Source organism: Podarcis gaigeae (genome assembly GCF_964106915.1).
Source record: "Podarcis gaigeae genome assembly, chromosome: 11".
Taxonomy (NCBI): Eukaryota; Metazoa; Chordata; class Lepidosauria; order Squamata; family Lacertidae; genus Podarcis; species Podarcis gaigeae.
Genome location: NC_139687.1, coordinates 24,864,717 through 24,886,358, shown reverse-complemented (window position 1 = coordinate 24,886,358; position 21,642 = coordinate 24,864,717).

Sequence of the window (21,642 nt, the reverse complement as noted above, 5' to 3'; positions counted from 1 at the left end):
TTCCAAATTGCGGTCTAGGATTCTGGATGGCCGCTACGTGGATATTTTCAGCTTGGCTCCTCCGCTTGATGGTCGGGAGCCGCTGGACAAGGGCCTTTCCGTTCCCAAAAGACGGACAATTGTAGCAAAGGCTGACAGGACTTTTGAACGTTGGATGGATAGTTTCCAGGTTTTTGCTGGTGTGATTTCTGCAGCGTATCCCAAGAGGTCTCTGCACCTCTGGGTTTATCTGTCTATTGTCCGTTCAGCTTTTACGATGGCTGGCGAGACTGCTGCATTATCATATGACCAGAACTTTAGGCGTAGGGCGGCCAAGATACCGACGGCCCGCTGGGACAGGAAGGACTTGGATGTGTGGACCACTTATGTGGCACCACGTATTGAGAAGAAGGCTTCTGAGTTGCAAAAATTCAAGCCTGCCACCCAAAAAGTTGGGCGCAAGTGGTTCTGCTGGGACTTTAATAAGGGCATTTGCCAACGTCAAGCCTGTAAATTCGCACACCTTTGTGACAAATGCTCTGGGAGCCACTCGGCCTCTGCTTGCTCCGCGGCCAGGCGGCCCTTTCGCAGGGGAGGGGGCTCCCAGCAGCCCCCCAAGGTCCCTGCCCAGCCTCCTGTTCCCGGAGCAGGAAAGTGATATCTTTTCTTTGGCCTATACTCCGGTTCGGCTACAGCCGTTACTGGCGTTACTGGAATCTTACCCAGACAGAGAGTCAGCGTCGTATTTGAGTAATGGTTTTTCGCTGGGATTTAGGATCCCAGTGGTCGTGGCCCCTGTAGCCCAGAATCCTAGGAACCAGAAATCCGTTAAGGACATGCCTGGTGTGGCGCGTAAGAAAATTGAAAAGGAGCTGGCTTTACGTCGTATGGCTGGTCCTTTCGCCACCCCCCCCTTTCCTAATTTGCACATTTCACCCTTGGGAATAGTTCCCAAGAAGCCCCCGGGGGAGTTTCGCCTAATTCATAACCTCTCTCATCCTAATGGTACGTCGGTTAACGACGTAATTCCCCCGGAGCTCTGTTCGGTGAAGTATGCCTCTCTTGATCATGCGATCGAGATGATAAGGAAGTTTGGGCCTGGTGCCCTATTGGCCAAGTGCGACATTGAGTCGGCTTTTCGTTTGTTGCCAATTCATCCTGAGGATTTCTGGCTGCTGGGTTTTCAGTTTGACGGGGGATTCTATTTTGATAAGGCTATGCCCATGGGCTGCTCGGTAGCTTGTGCGGCTTTTGAGTGTTTCAGCTCATTCCTGGAATGGGCCTTGCGCGACAGAACCGGTTTGGGCGGGGTTACGCATTATTTGGATGACTTTTTACTGGCCTCCGCGAGGGACACGGGGAATTGCGTGGTTCTGCTGCGTGCCTTTGCGTCCCTGGCTGAAGACCTGGGGGTTCCATTAGCGGCAGAGAAAACTGAGGGTCCCACTACGCAACTTACCTATTTGGGTATCTTGTTGGATACCGTGGCCCAAACCTCTAGTTTGCCGCCAGATAAGTTAGTTGCTTTAAGGAAGGTCATTGTAGAACTGCTCCCATTGAGGAAGGTTACCTTGCGACAGCTTCAGTCGTTGCTAGGTCATTTAAACTTTGCTTGCAGGGTGGTGGCGCCGGGGCGCCCGTTCTGCTCTCGCCTGGCCAAACTTACCTCGGGGCTGCAGGCACCGCATCATAGGGTTCGTTTGTCCGCCCAAGTGCAAGCCGACCTCCGTGTGTGGCTGGAATTCCTGGAAGAATTTAATGGCGTATCACTGTGGCAGGACACTTTGAACCTCCACAATGATTTTCAAGTGCATTCGGACGCGGCAGGGTCACTGGGGTTTGGTTTGTTTTGGGACGGCAGGTGGTGTGCTGAACCTTGGCCCCAGGCTTGGTGTGGGGAAGCGATAACTCGAGACCTGACATTTCTTGAGTTTTTCCCCATAGTTGTTGCGGTACACTTGTGGGTCGAGCATTTTAAGGACCATCGGGTTTGTTTTTGGTCCGATAACCAGGCAGTAGTGACTGTTTTAGCTAAGCAGTCATCCCGGTCGTCTAGGGTTTCGGCCTTGCTTCGGGTGTTTGTTTTGCACTGTCTGCGTTTTAATATTGTATTTTCTGCTCGCTTCGTTCCGGGTATTTCTAACGAGATTGCTGATGCTCTGTCCCGTTTTCAGATGGAACGATTCAGGTCATTGGCGCCAGAGGCTCGAGACCGTCCGGAGATTTTCCCGGATCATCTCTGGAACCTTGGCAACACTTAGTTTCACAGGGAGTAGCAGCATCAGTCGCCCCTTCCACGCTAAGGTCCTATAAGAAGGCCTGGGCTGATTTTCTGTCCTTTAATGGCCAATCGGCGGGGGCGGTCATCACCCCTCATTCTACTGCCCAGGTGCTTAAGTATCTGGCACATTTGTTCCAGATGCGCCGGGCGGCTAGGACCCTGCGACTTCACTCGGCAGCAATTTCTTTCTTTAGCAGGGCCACTTTTGACAAGGACCCATGTAGGAAGTTTGTGGTGCGCCGGGCATTGGAGGGATGGGGACGGCTCACCCCATCGAGGACTGTTCCCAGAAGTCCCATCACTTTTGAGTTGCTGATACAGATGCGCAGTAAACTGCGGAGCATCTGTTGGTCCAAGTTTGAGGCCCGTCTATTTTCAGCAGCCTTTTCCTTGGCATTCTTTGGGGCACTGAGGGTAGGCGAGGTGGTCCTGGAGCAAAAACGGGATGGAGGTTCCAGGGGTTTGCTGTTGCAGGACGTGAGCATGTCACAGTCGGACCTGAGGGTGCATATCAGGAATTCGAAGACCGACCAGGTGGGTAGGGGAGCCGTCATTCGGCTCTCGGCAACGGGAGAGAAGGGTCCTTGCCCCGTAAAGGATCTTAAGAGATACTTGTCCTTGCGGCCGGCAGGCGAGGGGCCTTTGTTTATTCATGAAAATGGGCACCCTTTAGTCCGGCATCAGTTCACTAAGGTGATGCGCAAGGTGGTAGTGGCCTGCGGCCGCAAAGCATCGGAATTTGCTCCTCACTCCTTCCGTATTGGTGCCGCAACGACAGCTGCCCATTGGGGTTTGTCTGCAAGGAGGATAAAGGACCTGGGTCGTTGGAGATCGGATGCATTCAAAGTATATGTGAGGAAATAATGGTGGTGTGTGTACTGACATTTTTGTGTTTTAACCCTAGGTCTGGCCGCTATCCGTATTTGGATAGTGGGACACAGCATTGTGCACTGGGCCGCTGTCAGAGCTCGTCAATCTGGTCTGGGAGCTGGCTTGGGCCTTCCGCAGCACGTGCAGGTGTCCTGGATTTCCAGACGAGGGATGCAGTGGAGAGAATTATTGCCTCTCATGCACAGACGGGTCCTCCACGCTGGCCCCCCTACAGCGATAGTGGTGCAGCTGGGGGAGAATGATATGGTTTCCTCTTCCTGCTTTGGGCTGCGTGCTGCCATATTACTGGACTTGAGGGATTTGGCGGCCTTGGTGCCTTCAACCACACTAATTTGGTCGCAGCTGCTGAAACGCCGCATTTGGAGGGGTAGCCCTTGCCCGGCGGCCACCGAAAGAGTTAGGAAGCGGATTAATTCCGCGGCAAGCAAATTGGTGGTTGGTTTGGGCGGATTTGTCATTCCTCACCCTCTGATTTCGTTCAAGGCCTCTGAATTATTCAGGGATGATGGGGTGCATCTTTCCCCGTTGGGGAATGATGTCTGGTTGGATGCAGTGGTGTCCAAGTTGAGGGTGTGGTTTAGTCTGTGAGTGGTTGGCGGCGAGCGTAAAGGGCTCGGGTGGCGGTTAGGCATTGGTTAAAATTGGTTGGTGGAGGGGTATGGATAGGCTGGGCCTGCCCCTCCAATGCTGCACGGGTATTCCGTTAAAGGAATTCTGGAACTTACCATCCCCTTCGTCCAAACCCTTGGTGCAGGGTGCGGGCCGTGTAAGTTCCAAGGAGCATGCGGGGATTAGCTGAGGGTCTGTTTCGCAGCTCCAGTTGACCCTGATCTTGCTCTTCCGCACTGACTACGGAGTCAGGGCTGTCCCCAAGGCGGGGAGGACAGATAGTCTAACCAATGCCTAAGCAACCACTCACAATTTGTATTGATAATAAAGTTGTGGCCAAAATTATGCCAAAAACCTTAAACAAAAATAATGTGTGAAGTTTGAGTTATTGGGTTTGGGGTGTCTTGGGGACCTCAGCACGCAAAGCGTGTTCTCACTAAAAGGAGAGCACGGGTTGCGGATGGGGCTATACAAGGCACCCCATGATTGCTAGGCAAGTTAAAGCCAGGGCTTGTTTAGATGGGAGGATATGGTTATCTGGGGAAAGTTGATGTTGCAAACTTAGGGGTGGGGTCAGTGGCTATTTAAGCAAGGTCCACAGCTTTCTCTTTCTCTTTTGCTGTGGACATCGGATCTCCCGCCCGCCCTCCCTTGTTGGGCTTCGCTTGACCTTGCTATGCCTGTCATGGGGTCGTTCGCCTTGGTGCGGGGGCCCAGTAGGAATTTACCTCTTGGCTGATTAGTGTGTGCCAATTGGGTTTTGCCTACTGCGTAGCAAATCGTCACAACTTGTAAGGTTGGCGGTTAGGCATTGGTTAAAATTGGTTGGTGGAGGGGTATGGATAGGCTGGGCCTGCCCCTCCAATGCTGCACGGGTATTCCGTTAAAGGAATTCTGGAACTTACCATCCCCTTCGTCCAAACCCTTGGTGCAGGGTGCGGGCCGTGTAAGTTCCAAGGAGCATGCGGGGATTAGCTGAGGGTCTGTTTCGCAGCTCCAGTTGACCCTGATCTTGCTCTTCCGCACTGACTACGGAGTCAGGGCTGTCCCCAAGGCGGGGAGGACAGATAGTCTAACCAATGCCTAAGCAACCACTCACAATTTGTATTGATAATAAAGTTGTGGCCAAAATTATGCCAAAAACCTTAAACAAAAATAATGTGTGAAGTTTGAGTTATTGGGTTTGGGGTGTCTTGGGGACCTCAGCACGCAAAGCTTTTGAGCTATATTTTTGGACTGCACAATTTTCCCCCCAAGAAGAGTCCATATGCACAATATTAATAAGTGCAATACCACGTTCTATAGAAGAAAGGTTAGTGCTCAGGTAACAGGTCTTTGACGGATGACAGTACACTGTATTGTGTTCCCTGTCAGAAAGTGTAGCAAATTAAGAAACATAAATTTGTTCATGTAAATTCCATGTGACATCTATCTAGCTCAGACTTTTATGAGGGAGCTACCACAGTTTGCATGGTAGAACACATGTTTTGCATGCAAAATGTTCTTTGGTATCTCCAGCTAAAAGTATTTGGTTACAAGTGAAAGGAAAGACCTTTTCTGGAGACCCTGGAGTGCCATTGATGATCACAGTGGACAATAATGGGCTAGAAGGACTAATAGTGTTATCTAACACAAATCTCCCACCCTTCTATGATTAAAAAAACATATTCAATGTAGCTAACAATCAAAAACATAACTTGCAGAATGCTTAAGGTCCACCCCATGCAATAAAACACAATAAGCCACATGAAGCCAGCAGAGAGAAAATTACCAAACAAGCAAGCAAACAAACAAACAAACAAGCAAACAAACAAACAAACAAACCCACAGGTGATATCCTAAGTTAAATGAGCAAACTTCCCCTCACACAATGGTACCTTCCCTTCCTCTCCTACCCTTGCAGCCAATACCAACCCTCACCAGGTTGGGGAGAAACATGCTAGGGTGGGAAAATATGTTCCACCAACAGTAACCACTAGTGGATAGACACCACTGGATTTCAACAAACATCAACAAAATAAGTCTAAAACATGTAATTTCCAAATGTGTAAGGAAAAGGACTGACATTACCCCCATTGACAGTGTGCTGGTGGTTTTTACTGCAGACCCTCCAAGTGTCCCTATTTTCCAGGGACATCCCTGATTGGGAGAAGCCGTCCTAGTTTCAGATTTGATCCCAAAATGTCCTGCTTTTCCTTAGGATGACCCTCTTTTCATTGGAGAAATGTTGAAGGGTATGGACTCCCAAACTGCATGAAGGCAGTCCTGGATAGGGAAGTTTTTCCAATGTTTTATTATGTTTTATATATGTTGAAAGCTGCCTAGAGTGGCTGGGGCAACCCACTAAGATGTGTGGAGTATAAATAGTAAAATGATCATGTCAGGGAACTGCCATCGGAGAGTCAGGTGGTGGAAGGGCTCAAGGAGGCTAAGAGACCCTCAGATGCTGAGGAAGGAACCAGCAGGGGGAGAGGGAGAGTTCCTGCAGAAACTCAGGCGGAGGGATGGCTCCAAGATGCTTCCAGTGAGAACAGCGGGGAGGGCTCAGGACCTCCGCTGGGGATGCCCACTCCGCGCAGGAAACTGTCACGCAGAGAATCCAGACGTAGAGTTTCCGTTAAGGAACTCTTATGTTGGCGTAAATTCCGGAAGCGTCCACTGACGGATTCTGCCAGCGATTGAGGGAGTCATGCTTTGAGGGCTCCCGTAAAGGCAGAGCTTTGAGACCTACGCAAAGCTCTGAGGGATTCAGCTTTTACGCACAAGCAGCTCATTATCCCATCACAGATCATTATGGAATGGGACGTCCTGATTTTCATCAGAGAAATGTTGAAGGGTATGTTAATGTATATTGCCTGATACATTTGCAACAACATTTGCAGCAAGTTCCTGTGTGCATGACCTCTGGACTGGGGGACTGAGTCTTCTTGCACAGCAATTCAGCATGTCGTCAGAATTCAAACAGGTAGCCAGGAGGAAAAGACAGCAATTACTCAACTTAAAAGAATGTTTTAAACACATAATTCATAAACACAGTGTATTACAAAAGGCTTTGTGAAGACAAATCACAAATAGAATAGTAAAGCAGAGCTTAAGTGAAACCACTTTGTAGCCTGGACTTGGGAAAAGTTGTAAGTAAAGTGGTACCTCGGGTTACAGACACTTCAGGTTAAAGATGCTTCAGGTCACAGACTCCACTAACCCAGAAATAGTACCTTGGGTTAATAACTTTGCTTCAGGATAAGAACAGAAATCATGTGGTGGCAGCGGGAGGCCCCATTAGCTAAAGTGGTACCTCAGGTTAAGAACAGTTTCAGGTTAAGAACGGACCTCCGAAACGAATTAAGTTCTTAACCCGAGGTACCACTGTAAAGAAATACCTTCATATGTACCTCTATATGCTGCATTGCAATGGACACCTGTTCCACAATGATCATCTATTCAAGATGGCTGCTGTATACAAACCCTGCAGGCCTTGCCACATCACTTGGGTCTTCAGGGACATTGCTGTTAGTGGTTGTCCATTGCTTGGATGCCCAACTCATATCTACCAAGCGTCCTGCATTCCATATTGTGGGTCCAGTTCTGTGGAAAGTTGCTTAAAGACTGTGCTGTTAAGCAGTAGAGTGGTACCTTGGTCCCTGAATGACTTAGTTGTCAAACAAATTGGCTCCCGAACGCCACCAAACCCAGAAGTAAGTGTTCCGGTTTTCGAAAATTTTTCGGAAGCCAAATGTCCGATGCGGCTTCCACAGCTTCTAATTGAGTACAGGAAGCTCCTGCAGCCAATCAGGAGCCATGCCTTGGTTTTTGAATGGTTTCTGGAGTTGAATAGACTCTCGGAATGGATTAAGTTTGAGAACCAAGGTACCACTCTGTATAAATTTTTGGAATAATAGTCAGCTAGCTGGACTGTGATGTGACTTAGCTTTGCTGTGATTTTATCCCTTAAAAAGGGGACAGTGGATATTTCTCTGATGTTAGCCTAAGAACATGACTGCATGTTGCCTTTAAGAATGTGTAGCCGAGAAAAATCTTTTTGCACCCTTATCCCGACCACAGTTACTTAGGGAAAATATGCTGCTGATTTAATTGGCAGTTATTTTGTAAGTTAATATGCTTAGGTTTACAGCTTTGCGACCTGCTCTTATGAGAGAAATAAGCGTGCAGAATCCAGTGGGTGGAATGTTGGAGCAATGCATTATGCTTTTGGTACATGCCAACCTAATCCTTTATGCTAACATAACAGCATGTGACTGTGCTATGCTACCAGCCAAATGCCATCATGATTAGATGAAACACAACTTCAACACAGACATGACAAAAAACATGACAAAAAAATGGGTTGAGAGAATTCAGGATGGAGGTAGAACTGGAGAAAGTTCTGTTCAACCATCATAAGGCCAGTTACTGTGGAACTATAATTCGTGCTTTATATATATTGCACTAAATGGGGATGGGATTATTAGCTTGCCAAAATTTCAGGCTGGCACCACCAGCCTGCCTTTCCTTCCATGTTCCATATGCCACAACAGTTGCCTTGGGTAGGAAGGAAATGCATATGTCCCCACAGCTGTGCATGTCTAAAAGACAATAATATTTATTTAATTAAGACTTATAGAGTGTTTTCTGTCTTGTGTCTTGACAAACAATCCTTATTTTGTTTAATCTTTGTCTATCATTTTATTCCAATGAGAAACTGCATTCTAATAGGAAAGGGAAGATGAAAAAATGGTTACATTATCATGGGGGAGGTCACAATTCTTGCTGTACATACCTTATTTTCATTCTACAAACGTGCCTTTTCTTTTATTCTACAAATCATCATTTTGCTTGTCTGTAATCTCCAGCCTTCCTCGAGTGTTTAGTAGTAGAAAGCAACATGAGCAAATTCTTCCCACAGAGAAGAAGAAGAGTTTGGATTTGATATCCTGCTTTATCACTACCCTAAGGAGTCTCAAAGCGGCTAACAATCTCCTTTCCCTTCCTCCCCCACAACAAACACTCTGTGAGGTGAGTGGGGCTGAGAGACTTCAGAGAAGTGTGACTAGCCCAAGGTCACCCAGCAGCTGCATGTGGAGGAGCGGAGACGTGAACCCGGTTCCCCAGATCACAAGTCCACCACTCTGAACCACTACACCACACTGGCTCTCTCACAGAGCTTTTTGTCAGATCAGGAAGTATGCAGATGGGAAGACTGATGGAAAGAAACACACACATCATGTTTGGTCACCTTGCATCTTTCAAGTAAGCTTGATGCCACCCCCCCCCCCCCAATTATATAAAGAAATGATGAAGCTTGCTGCCAATAAGACAAAAAAACAACACAGTAACTTATGTGATGCCATGCAGCATAAGAACTTTCTCTCAAGGCCTCCCAAACTCTGGAGCCAGCACCATTGTGGGTGCTGTTTTCTCTCTTTCAATTTAGAAATAATATATATTTCTGCATATTTAGGAAGTATCCCAAACGTCCCTGATTTCATGGTGGAACAGGGTTGGTTTTCTCCTTAGGTTGTTTCTTCTTAATGTATGTTGACCTTTCATTGTACTTCTAAAAACTGCGAGTTACCTCACTCTGGTTTCCCTCACACCCTCCAGCATTTCTCCAGTGAAAATAGGGACACCCTATTCCATAACAATAATAACAACAATCATTTTATTATTTATGCCCCACTCATCTGACAGCAATGCCCTGACCACTCTGGGCAGCTTCCAACATATATAAAAACATAACAAAACATTTAAAAACTTCCAGATGCAGGGATGCAGGACATTCCATGATGAAATCAGAAACCGGGATGGCATCTGTAAATCCGGGACTGTCCCTGGAAAATAGGGACACTTGGATGGTCTGTTCTCTATGGTCCAATTTTGGCTGTAATCCTGCTGGAACTCATCACTTGAGTTCACTGTTATGATTATGGCTGCAAAGATAATGGCCTTATATAACTTATTTGTTCAGAGGCAGAATGCTGTTGAGCATCAGTTGCTAGGTAACACCAGTAAGAGAAGGAGATGGCCTTCAAGCCCTCCTTGTGGGCTTCCTGGGTGCATTTGACTGGCCAGTGTAGGATGCTAAAGTTGATGGACATTTGGTCTGATCCGATAAATCAAAATTAAACATTTTGCAGACTTTTAATTTTTCTATTATAACCTTTCAACAAACAACAAACACAACATACCATTTGTGAATCTAGCAAAAAGTATCCCTGTTATCTTTGTAGCTACCTGAAAATGTTGATTCGGTGATAGGGTGAAAATCAGATCTGTTGTGGCTCTCTCTTTTGCCTTCCTCAGAGATGGAGAGAGGAAGAGAGAGGGCTGTAACTAAAAGTCCCAGGTTTGTCTGGAAATGTCCCCCACTTCAAACCCCAGAGAACTACTGCCCATCAGTGCAGGAAATACTGCCCTAGATGGGCCAAGGTTTTCACTCAACAAACGGCAGTTTTTAATGTTTTGGGGAAAGAAACTGCTAGTTAGATGTGACAGCATTTCGATGCCAGCTTTGAGCCACATTTTTACCGTTCATACCATTTGGTGCCCTTTGCTAAGTGAAGTCCATTTGGAAGTTTCAGTCCTTTTATGTACAGCCTTATCTACTTACATTCCCTTGAAATATATATGTGTATTCTCAAATCTGCAAGACAGTAAACATCTAGCAAGGAATGGGAATTTGTAAAATCCATAACAATTTTAAACTAATCTGTTGTGCAGGTTTGTCAGCAGGAGCAACGCATCCCTTTAAATCACATTTCCCTTACAGATTGGAAGGTACCAATGCGACACAAAAGAAATTTAATCTATAAGGCAGTTTTTATATTGACACATTAACCCTTTGGTTAACCCGCAATAATTTCAGTCCTTGATAAAATATTTGAAACTGATCTTCTGACTGCAGCTTCAGAGATCAAACATCTCCTAGGAGGTAATGCAAAACAAAGTCAAAAGATAAGGCTCCTTTTTGCTGAAAAGCAATTTGTATATTTCTTACATAATCTTCAAAAATTGGAAACATTGTTATATCAAACAATCTTTGAAGACAAATTATGTCTCAGGCGGAGGAATCTATTCACCCCTTTGAGTTTATTATACATTAAAATGTGTAACCAGAGACTGCTTGGGAGATTAAAATCCCTTTGTGCTTTTCATACTTCAAAAAATGGTATAAAATTGCAAATATATTATTCCTGTTGAATCATTCTCCGAAGAGACCACTAAGACTTTGGAGGAATCTTTTAGAATGTATTTTCCCATAAATGTATCAAGCTGAATTATTCTTCTATTAAAAGGAACCATTTGTAGTGTTCCATTATGCTGCATCTCCTTCTCAGGTCCTAACAGGGCTCCCTCTAATATATTTAACAGCAATAGTATATCAAAATGTATGTGGCGAAATTCAGCCAGCAGGAATTATTGAACAACTATCACTCTGAGCTGTGAAATCTAACATGTGAAGCCAGAAATGAGTTAAGCTTCCAACAAAGCCAGGTGCATTCAGATAAACCTTTTTATCACAGGGCTAATGAATGCTGAATCTAATCCCGTACTAATATCTTCAGTTACACTTTTGCAGCTGAGCCATTTGTTCACCACCGCTTTTGCAGAAATAATTTGGCCTGTTTTTGTCTGTCCACTTGGAAGCTATCCCATCAGTCCAAAAAAGCAGGGAATAAGGACCATTGAGAAAAAAGGAATGTCATACGGAGAGTCAAATGTGATGAAAATCCTTACTGACTCAATTAAACCTGTTGTTAACCAGTTTGCAAATCTAGCTAGCAAGTACTTTAGGAAATTCACTAGCTAGGTAGGTTGTTGCAGTGCAGTTTCACTTACAAAACCTTAAGAGAGATCCAGCGCCGAGGGCCTTCTGGCGGTTCCCTCATTGCGAGAAGTGAGGTTACAGGGAACCAGACAGAGGGCCTTCTTGGGTGCTGGACCTTGAATAGTTAATTCAAGTTGGCACCCTTAGTTTGTACCATGCCCTTGTCTCTCATCACCTGACCACCAACAGTACAGCCCTGCTGAGCCATCTAGCAGCAAAAAGCAAGCTCATTCCTCCGTTCAGCTCTCTGCATACTGCTGCCTGTGGCCACTCACTGCGGCTTCCAGTCTCCTGACAGCAGTGTCTTCCAGCTTCTTCCTCTTCATCAGACTACTTCAGTGGCTGCTGTTTTCTAACTGTCCTTCAAACTTTTAGTGCCCATTTGGAATTGGATACGTGTGAACTCTCTGACACAAGGCACATTTCCAGCTCCGGTATGTAGAGTACTAAAAGCAAGAAGTACCAGCATGCAGCTAATGCAACCCAATTTCATTTGGTTTGGAAAGCTGCTAAAATGCCTAAATGGAACGGAATAATGCTTTGTTCCTTTGATCCTTCCCTCTGGATTGTTTCTTTTTAAAAAAGTCTTCTTTTGATTTTGCCTTGCAGAAATGCAGAAACCATGACTTTCCTTGAGTACCACTTTTTGCTACAAGTGGTTTTTCCTTGCTAAGAAATAAGATCAAAACAATGGAAGTCTAGCTCCCTAATGTGCAGATGAAATATTTCACTGCTTCCTGGTGCCTCTCTTCTTTCACTCCTAAAATATGATTTTGCTTAATGCTTATTTACTTTGGCCCGTCTCCTTCCACCCCATGCTCCAGAAATGTCTGAATAGCCTGCTGTTATGCTAAAATAGTCAACACAAAAAGGAACCAGCATTTGCTTAGCACCAACAGCATAATACAAATAGAAACTATTCGGTTATTAGAGCCGATGTGTGGAAATTGCAGGGAAGCATATTTTGGCTAAACATTTAGAAAAACCTCCTAATGTGGTGAAAGAGGAACAGGCTTCATTGGAGGTAGCAGGTTCTCCTTCAGTGGAAGCATCTGAGCAGAGGCCAGAAGATCATCTGCCAAGGATACTGTGACTGCGTTGGGCCTGGATTAAATGATCTCCAAAGTCCTTTCCGATTCCAGGATGAATGAATGAATCTGAATGAATCTTTATTGCTAAAAGCTATAAGCCGTCACAATTGGTCCCAGGATTCTATGATATTTCTCAGAGGGCTTACAATCTGCATAACGTTGGCAGATGTCAAAGGAAGGGACAAGTTGCAGCCAAGTTTCAGTAGCAAGACAAAAGCACTATCCTTTTGTAACTAAAAAGAATACCAAGTCTCTTCAGGATTTGCCATTGGTACATTGGTACCTTGGGTTACAGGTGCTTCAGGTTACAGACTCCGCTAACCCAGAAATAGTACTTCGGGTTAAGATGCTTCAGGATGAGAACAGAACACAACGGGAGCGGGAGGCTCCATTAGCTAAAGTGGTGCTTCAGGATAAGAATAGTTTAAGGTTAAGAATGTACCTCCAGAACAAATTAAGTTCTTAACCCGAGGTACCACTGTATATTTCTGCTGATTTATTTATTTATTTATTTGAAATAGGTTTTAAGAATTATGTTGCTATTCATATAATTGGGTGTGTGGGGGTGTGTTAATTTGCCTTAGGGGGTTAATTTGATAAAGAAGTCTTGAGGACCTTCCTCTTGAAGGGAGGTGAGAGAGTGAGATTTTCCTTGCTTCAATGGGCCAACGAGATAAAGATGGTGGTTCTCAGTTTTTAACCGAAGCTCTGCCCTGAGCTCTTCCTTCTTCATCCTTACAGCCCCCATGCACTTGGCCTTTGACAGTTTGAGACTTGTGTCACCTTCACATGGGCCAAGTAGGAATTTCTTGTGTCACCTTCACATGGGCCAAGTAGGAATTTCTTAGATATTTCTAAATTAGCTGTGGTGCACCTTTTTTTTCAGCTATGCTGCCCTCATTTTATTGCCTTTTAATGACTATGGACTTCTGAATTTGGTTCTTCTTATAGGCAGTTAATGTAGGCAGATAAATAAAGATTTGATCATTGGTAAGCACCTGAGGACCATTTGTGTGGGCGACACATCTCCAACCTTCTGACCAATCTGGGAAGCTGCTTGGACCGGGGTTCTTGGGGCCAGGCAGGTACCCGCTGCTAAATGCTGAACAGCAGAGGTGGAATGTGCTGGTCAGGTCAAAAACACTGAGGGCTCCTATTGAATGAGGATGGGAAACTTTGCCTCCCATCATGCCATTGGGCTGATGGAGCTCATCTGAGGTAGTTTTGCCAAGGAGGTTTTCCCTTCAGTTTACTCACTTTTAACATGCTTGCACTTAGTTAAGTTGTATTCAATAAATGCAACCTTAAACCAAAGTTGGCATTGAGTCTATCCTCTGGGTATGTGGCCAATGGCCATGTATAATTTTTATATTATCTTACTTTCGTCCTCCTGGATTTATTTCTCAAATTCTATTTTCTTACTCAATATGACATGTTTGTTTCTGTCTCATCAACCCGGATTTAATTTGCATGTATTGGAAAACAGGTGGTTGTATTACAATAACACCAGCTATTTGTATGTAAAATATCACTGCATTTATGTCTCAATACTTATTGAATCATTTTTATTCCCGGATATCAAAACTCCTTTAAATTCCCATCCAAATTAAAATTAAGCAATGCTCATGGAGATATTTTAGGTGCTAAATTCCTGTTTCCATTCATTTTGTATCTCTAGGAATGAGTTAGCTGTAACTTCCTCATTTTTATATTTCCTTTCAATTTTTGACATCCACAATAATTTTTAAGGTTGCATTCGCAATGGGAGTTCCTCCTGAGTAGAGATGTATGAGATTGCATATTAAATAGTATTTTGTAGCAGTTTCTTCAGGTGGGGCGTGGTGGAGAGAGAATCACATTGTTATGGTTAACAAAAAGGACAGCAAAACCAACAGTACCATTTTTTAAAAAAATATTACAGGCTGCTGCTATTTTTCTTACTGCTGCTTGTTAAGAAGTTGTATACTAGCAAGGTAACCAGACAATAAGGGACGCGGGGGGTGCTGTGGGTTAAACCACTGAGCCTAGGACTTGCTGATCAGAAGGTCAGCAGTTCGAATCCCCGCGATGGGATAAGCTCCCGTTGTTCGGTCCCTGCTCCTGCCAACCTAGCAGTTCGAAAGCACATCAAAGTGCAAGTAGATAAATACGTACCGCTCCGGCGGGAAGGTAAATGGCATTTCTGTGCGCTGCTCTGGTTCGCCAGAAGCGGCTTAGTCATGCTGGCCACATGACCCGGAAGCTGCATGCCGGCTCCCTCGGCCAATAAAGCGAGATGAGCGCCTCAATCCCAGAGTCGGCCGCGACTGGACCTAATGGTCAGGGGTCCCTTTACCTTTAATCAGACAACGCTGTCCATGATCAGAACAAGAGAAGCATTTACTGGGTTTTTCAAGTTAGTCTCCATATGGGGAGCTGAAGGTTACAAGCTTGTCCTAGTGTGGTTCTGTAATAACTGAGGATGTTCCTGGCTCTGTGAGAGGAAATATGATGCCCATCGGTCCACTTTGGGGTTTTTTTTTACTGGAAAGATAGTTGGCAGGGCTACTGAATACCTATATACCATTTATACCATTTAATTGGTGATTTGATTCTGATCAATAAACATATGGACTCAGCTAAGCAATAATTGTAGTGTTTCTTTGCATCTTCTTGGAGATCCCAGGACCAAGACATGTCTGCCTCATTAGAATGTATTTTATGAACAAACATGGTTTGGGAGCGTTGTGACAGAACAATCTCCATACATTATACAATTTCAAAGTAAGGCAGCTGTTACATCTATCCTGTCAGGTTTATTGTGCACTCTCCCTACCAACATAAAGAGATATTATGCTGTCTGTACAATGTTCTTTAGAGTGCTACAATTTTAGCACTTCTGGAAAATTGATAAAAATGTCAATTCCGAAAGATGAGCAGTCACATTGATCTGCGGATTTCAAAGGCAGGCAGAATGCCAAACTGTTAAATTTGATCCACATTAATTTGGTTTGTTTCAAAACCAAACAGAACACAGAAACTACCACACAGAAACTATTTTGGTCCACTGGATTTACTTTATGGAAATAAATTTTAAAAAGCAATATCTGATATAATCATTCTTTTAGCTCTGCCCCCCCCTCAAAAAAAATCTGTAGAACTCAGAGTTCTTTGTCCTCTAAAGTCTACATGCAGAAAAATGCTGCAGAACCTATATATCATACCCACCTAAAGCAGTGATTGGTCCCAAACCATAAATATAATATTTTTAATTTTGTAAAAGGTAAAGGTACCCCTGCCCGAACGGGCCAGTCTTGCCAGACTCTAGGGTTGTGCGCTCATCTCACTCTATAGGCCGGGAGCCAGCGCTGTCCGCAGACACTTCCGGGTCACGTGGCCAGCGTGACAAGCTGCATCTGGCGAGCCAGCGCAGCACACGGAACACCGTTTACCTTCCCGCTGGTAAGCGGTCCCTATTTATCTACTTGCACCCAGAGGTGCTTTCGAACTGCTAGGTTGGCAGGCGCTGGGACCGAACGACGGGAGCGCACCCCGCCGCGGGGATTCGAACCGCCGACCATGCGATCAGCAAGTCCTAGGCGCTGATTATGTAATTTTGTAATTGATTTTGTAATTTAATTTTGTAGATGCATACAATTATGTCATGGTAACCACTGATAGAGTTGGAAAACCCAAAGAACAATTCATGTAAATATTTAAAGTGCATATTCTCATAGGGAAGGTGGGGGAGAGTTTCTTGGTGGGTCAGCAGCAGGCATTCAGGAATGACATAGACTCCACTGACTAATTTGCTCTTTATCAAGAGCAGGAGAAGAGAAGTGCAACCTTACTCCTGCTTTTTGACTTCTCTGCAGCTTTTGATGCTAATAATAATGGTATTCCCCTGCACCAGCTCCATGGGATGGGAATTGGGGGCAGTGTGCTACTGTGGTTCAGGTCTTTTCTGCATAGCCAAAGTCAGAGAGTCACACTGGAAGAGTGCTTGTTGCGCCCCTGGCAGCCTATAGAGTGCTACAGGGCACTATTTTACCCTCAGTGCTATTTAATATGAAGCTTCTGGGAGCAGTCATTAGGAGATTTGGGAGCCAGCAGCCATCAACATGCTGATGGCACTAAACTCTGTTTATCCATAATATCTGAATCAGCAGATCCTGTGTGGGTCCTGGACCAGTGCCCAGATGCTTTCCTCAGATGGATGAGGGAAAATAAGGTGATCTTCTTCTTCTTCTTCTTCTTCTTCTTCTTCTTCTTCTTCTTCTTCCTCAAAAACCAGAGAGAGGAGCTGAGGGAAATTCATGGGGCGGGGGAATGAGGATGATACGTTTTTGATAAATTGTTATGTTGAAATCTTTAATAAAAACTATTAAATAATAATAATAAAAATAAGGTGATCTTGAATCCTAGCAAGATACAGATACCGTGGGTGAGTGGTTCCAGTGTGCAATAAATTGTCCAACTGCCTTCCTGGCTGGGATTGCACTCCTTCTGAAGAAGCATGCATGCTGGAAGAGCAGTGCTTTTTTTCCCTGCACCAGCAGAAGAGGGAGGGCTGCTCTGTGAATGTCTGATCTGCAAGCTGTCCTGTCCCTCTTGCTCGCTTGCACAAGCCGGAGAGTCAGGGCGCTTGCAGCACCAAGGCAGGGGAGACTTCTTCCCGCATGTCAGCTGTTAGTCCTGGAGGCTGAAGAGCCTCATTAAAGCCCTGCTGCACCTCTGGCAAATGAGAAAACCCTCTCCAGTGCCCATAAGGGATGTCCTCTTTGCTCTCTGAGAAGAGTCTTCTCATAGTCAGACGCATGGTATGGGGAAAGGTGCTGGAACACAGTTCTGGTGCATTCTGGCTGCAAAAAAAGCCCCGTGAAGGTGTAGATGGAAAGCTCCTATGACAGGCATAGGCAACTTCGGCCCTCCAGATGTTTTGGGACTACAACTCCCATGATCCCTAGCTAATAGGACCAGTGGTCAGGGATGGTGGGAATTGTAGTCCCAAAAACATCTGGAGGGCTGAGATTGCCTATGGCTGTCCTATGATCTGTTTGTTGAAATTCTCTTCTGAAACTATGAAGCTACAGACTGAGTGGGAACATTAGTCCACCAAGCCCCATACTCTGAATGCCAGTGGTTCTCCAAGGTTTCCAAGAAGTGACATAGGGAGGACCACAGAGTGTCCCTGGTAAAACAAAGAAGAAGAAGAAGAAGAAGAAGAAGAAGAAGAAGAAGAAGAAGAAGAAGAAGAAGAAGAAGAAGAAGAAGAAGAATAGTAGTAGTAGTAGTAGTAGTAGTTTGGACTTGATATCCCGCCTTTCACTCCCCTTAAGGAGTCTCAAAGCGGCTAACAATCTCCTTTCCCTTCCTCCCCCACAACAAACACCCTGTGAGGTGAGTGAGGCTGAGAGATGTCAGAGAAGTGTGAGTAGCCCAAGGTCACCCAGCAGCTGCATGTGGAGGAGCGGGGAAGCGAACCCGGTTCACCAGATTACGAGTCCACCGCTCTTAACCACTACACCACGCATGCAAACAAATCACTTCAGAACAGGGTGGAGGTGGACCAGCCCATATGGGCCTATCCACATCAGAAAATGATGATTGGGGGCATATTTACTTGCACTGGATTTCAAGCCCCATTCCCCCTCCCATGGGAAAATATACTGTCAGAGTGGTCCATTTAACTTTTCTCAATTATGCTGGAGCTGTCCTCCAGCTTCTACCCACTTCTCATTTTACAAAGTGAGCCTTTTTCCCTTTTGAGAAGGAGTGGGGATAGTAGGTAGAGGATGGCAGGTTGGGTTAGAGAAGAAGTGATGTGGCGGTGTGGTGTGAGGAGCTGTTCCTCCCTTGATTCTTCTCTTTGCCATTCACAGAGGGATGCTTAATTCATTCAGCAACCTTTGCTTTGACTCCTCAGCTTATCCCTAAAATGGTGTCATTGCAAGAAAATCTAGCTCTTTGAGATGTAATATAGCTCAACGGAATTAGTAATGGCAAAAAATTAAAATTAAAATCCCACCTGAAATGGATCGCGGTCCTATATAAAACATTAATCTGATAATGTTCCTTTGAATATTAAAGTCAAAGTTCTGGGAACATACACAAGAGTTCTTCAAGCACTGTGACACTCAAAAGCAAATGCAGTATTTGAAAGTATCTTTTCTTGACTTTCAAAGTACCATTTCTTGACTTTGAAGTACCATTTCTTGACTTTGTTTCAGGAATTCCTTCAAAGACCACCACCACACATTTCACTAGAAAACATAGATTTTGCTTCCATGCTCACCTATCATCAAGAATGCAGAAAGCCAATTCTGACACCTATGTACCAGGGGGAAAGGCAGGACAATACTATGAAAAAATTATGCAAAGTATGCAGATCAATGTTTTCTCCTACTTTTACTGCTCAAATATACAAACGGTTATGGTCCTATTGTACGCTTAGGGACTATTTAGCCTGAAGAAATAAAGTTTTTAATATCTTTTCTTTACAGTTCTAATTATGTGCATTAATGAAACCATCATATTATTCAAAAGACTTGCTGAGTTACACATATTGAAAATGGGTTTATGGAGTTTCCTGACAGGTTTACAAATTGTGACATTTTGAAAAATATATTAAAATTATAACTTACTCCACTCTGATATTTTAAAGAAAGATATTGCATGGAATTAAATGTTTTATAGGCCATTTATTATGGTGACATTTAGTGAGATATATTAGTAATACATAGTTATCATAGCCATTGAAGAAGAAAAAAGGAAATTACAGGAGATTATAATAATTTACATTATACATTGCTAGGGTGCACGGCACATTGGTGAGACAATGTAATGCTATGTATTTATATCAAGATGTCTACATCAACACTCATCTTTTGGCATCTTATATACTAAAATGTGAGCAAAAAAAATGTAATGGACATTAAGGACGTATTTTGCAAAATATTTAAGTTTGCTTAAGAGCTAGCAATCTGAGGTGGAACCTTCCTATATCAACCTGCCCATAACTTTAGATCTACTGAGTAGTCTTATCTTCATTTTGGGAGATCTATGACCAGAGCCGTAGCTCGGTGATCTTGCACCCCTGGCAGAACCATCCAGATTGTACCCGTTAGCCACAGACAGATTGGCTCTTCTTTCTGTCTCTCCTTCAAACCCCCCTCACTCACTTCACCTTGTAATGAATTCTTTTTTGTAATGAATTCTGATTGAAGGAGGTCAAAACAGAGAGAGGACACCAAGATGGGGAAGGCTGACCTAGATGACGGTATATAGGCGTCTCCCCACTTACGCACGGGTTACATTCCGGGCCCCTGCATGCATAAGTGAAATCCCATAAAGTGGGGAGCACCCCGCTTTAATAGGGAGGAGGGCATGGGAGCCAACTTCCTGGGGCCAAGGTTGCTTTGCCCCCCCCCAAAAAAAATTCAGGAGCCACCCCTAGTTAATGGACATTGTCATTCAAATAGTGTGTGCGTGCTCCATCTCAATTATTCAGGGTGGTTTTTACCTGCCCCCTCCCCATATATTTTATTCAAGTTGGCACCCTTGAAGGAGGGTGTGTGAGAGGAGAGAAAGAGAAGTGACTCTGGAGTATGCAGGCTTCGAAGTTGGCGACTCTCCCCACCCTCGACGCCCGAAGAGGCAGTGAGGTGGGCTGGGCAGCATCAGGGGCCAAGGCTGGTAGACCTTCCTGGCCCTGGCACCAAGTGAGGTCCTGGAGAGGCAGAGTCAGTGCCTCACAGCCAAATGAATGGGGTGCTGGGACATGCGCAGGCTCCCCTGCCAGGCTGCTAGGAGGGCTAAGGAGTGAGGGGGGCAGCCAGGGGGGCAAAGGGGCGAGGGGGGCAACCAGGAGCAGCTGCTGCCCACTGCGCCCTCTTCCCCACCTTGCTTGGCTGCGGGCAGGGAGTGCTGGCTGGACAGGGTGCCTGGCAGAGGGACTCAGCAGCCGATTTTGTGCCCCCCCACCTGCACCCCTGGCAGTGGCCCACCTCGCCACCCCCTAGCTAGGGCCCTGTCTATGACTTACCAAAGGGCCCTCATATCCTAGTTGTGGGACACATTTTCCCCTGGAGGTTTAGCTGGTGTCATTGTTGTTGAGACACAAGCTGTAGACCTCCCTCTTCTGTCAAGCTTGCTTTAATGCAGAGGGTTACCTGGATTACAGAAAACTGTCCGATAGGTTATTTACCGGTATTTCATTTATTTTACTACTGATTGTGTTCGCATGTGTAAGAACAATGCATACATTAAACAATCTAGTTCCCTTTGGAAGCAAAGTTAAACCCCTTACTGGACTCATACAGATTGGTTGTGGAGAGAAAGCCCCTTTGAAGTTGCCATCTGATGTCATAATGATATCATGTGACTGAAAGGAGATTTCACCCCACCAGTCAAGTAGCCCATGGGAAGGGAGCCAGTGTGGTGTAGTGGTTAAGAGCGGTAGATTCCGTCTCCGCTCCTCCACATGCAGCTGCTGGGTGACCTTGGGCCAGTCACACTTCTTTGAAGTCTCTCAGCCCCACTCACCTCACAGAGTGTTTGTTGTGGGGGAGGAAGGGAAAGGAGAATGTTAGCCGCTTTGAGATGCCTTTGGGTAGTGATAAAGCAGGATATCAAATCCAAACTCCTCTTCTAAAAAAAAAAAAAGAAAGAAAGAAAGTAGCCCATGGGATAGACGAGGAACAGATCCAACAGGCTGAAAATCAAAAAGTTGAGTGGGGGAAACCATATTATGGCCTGGTGTCCAAATATGCCCGCTTGTAGTGTGTTTGGGGAAATAGTAGAGTTTCAAAATGAGGATGTGGCAGAATATGTGGTAAAATGCTAACAATTTACTATTGTGAAAATAGTGAAATGGAGAAAGACCAAAAAAACAACAACAAAAGACTGTGGACAACTGCCAAAGGGAAGTAGGTTTTGGTGGTGGAGAACAATTGATAAAAACAGAAACACTGTGTACAGGTAGCTAG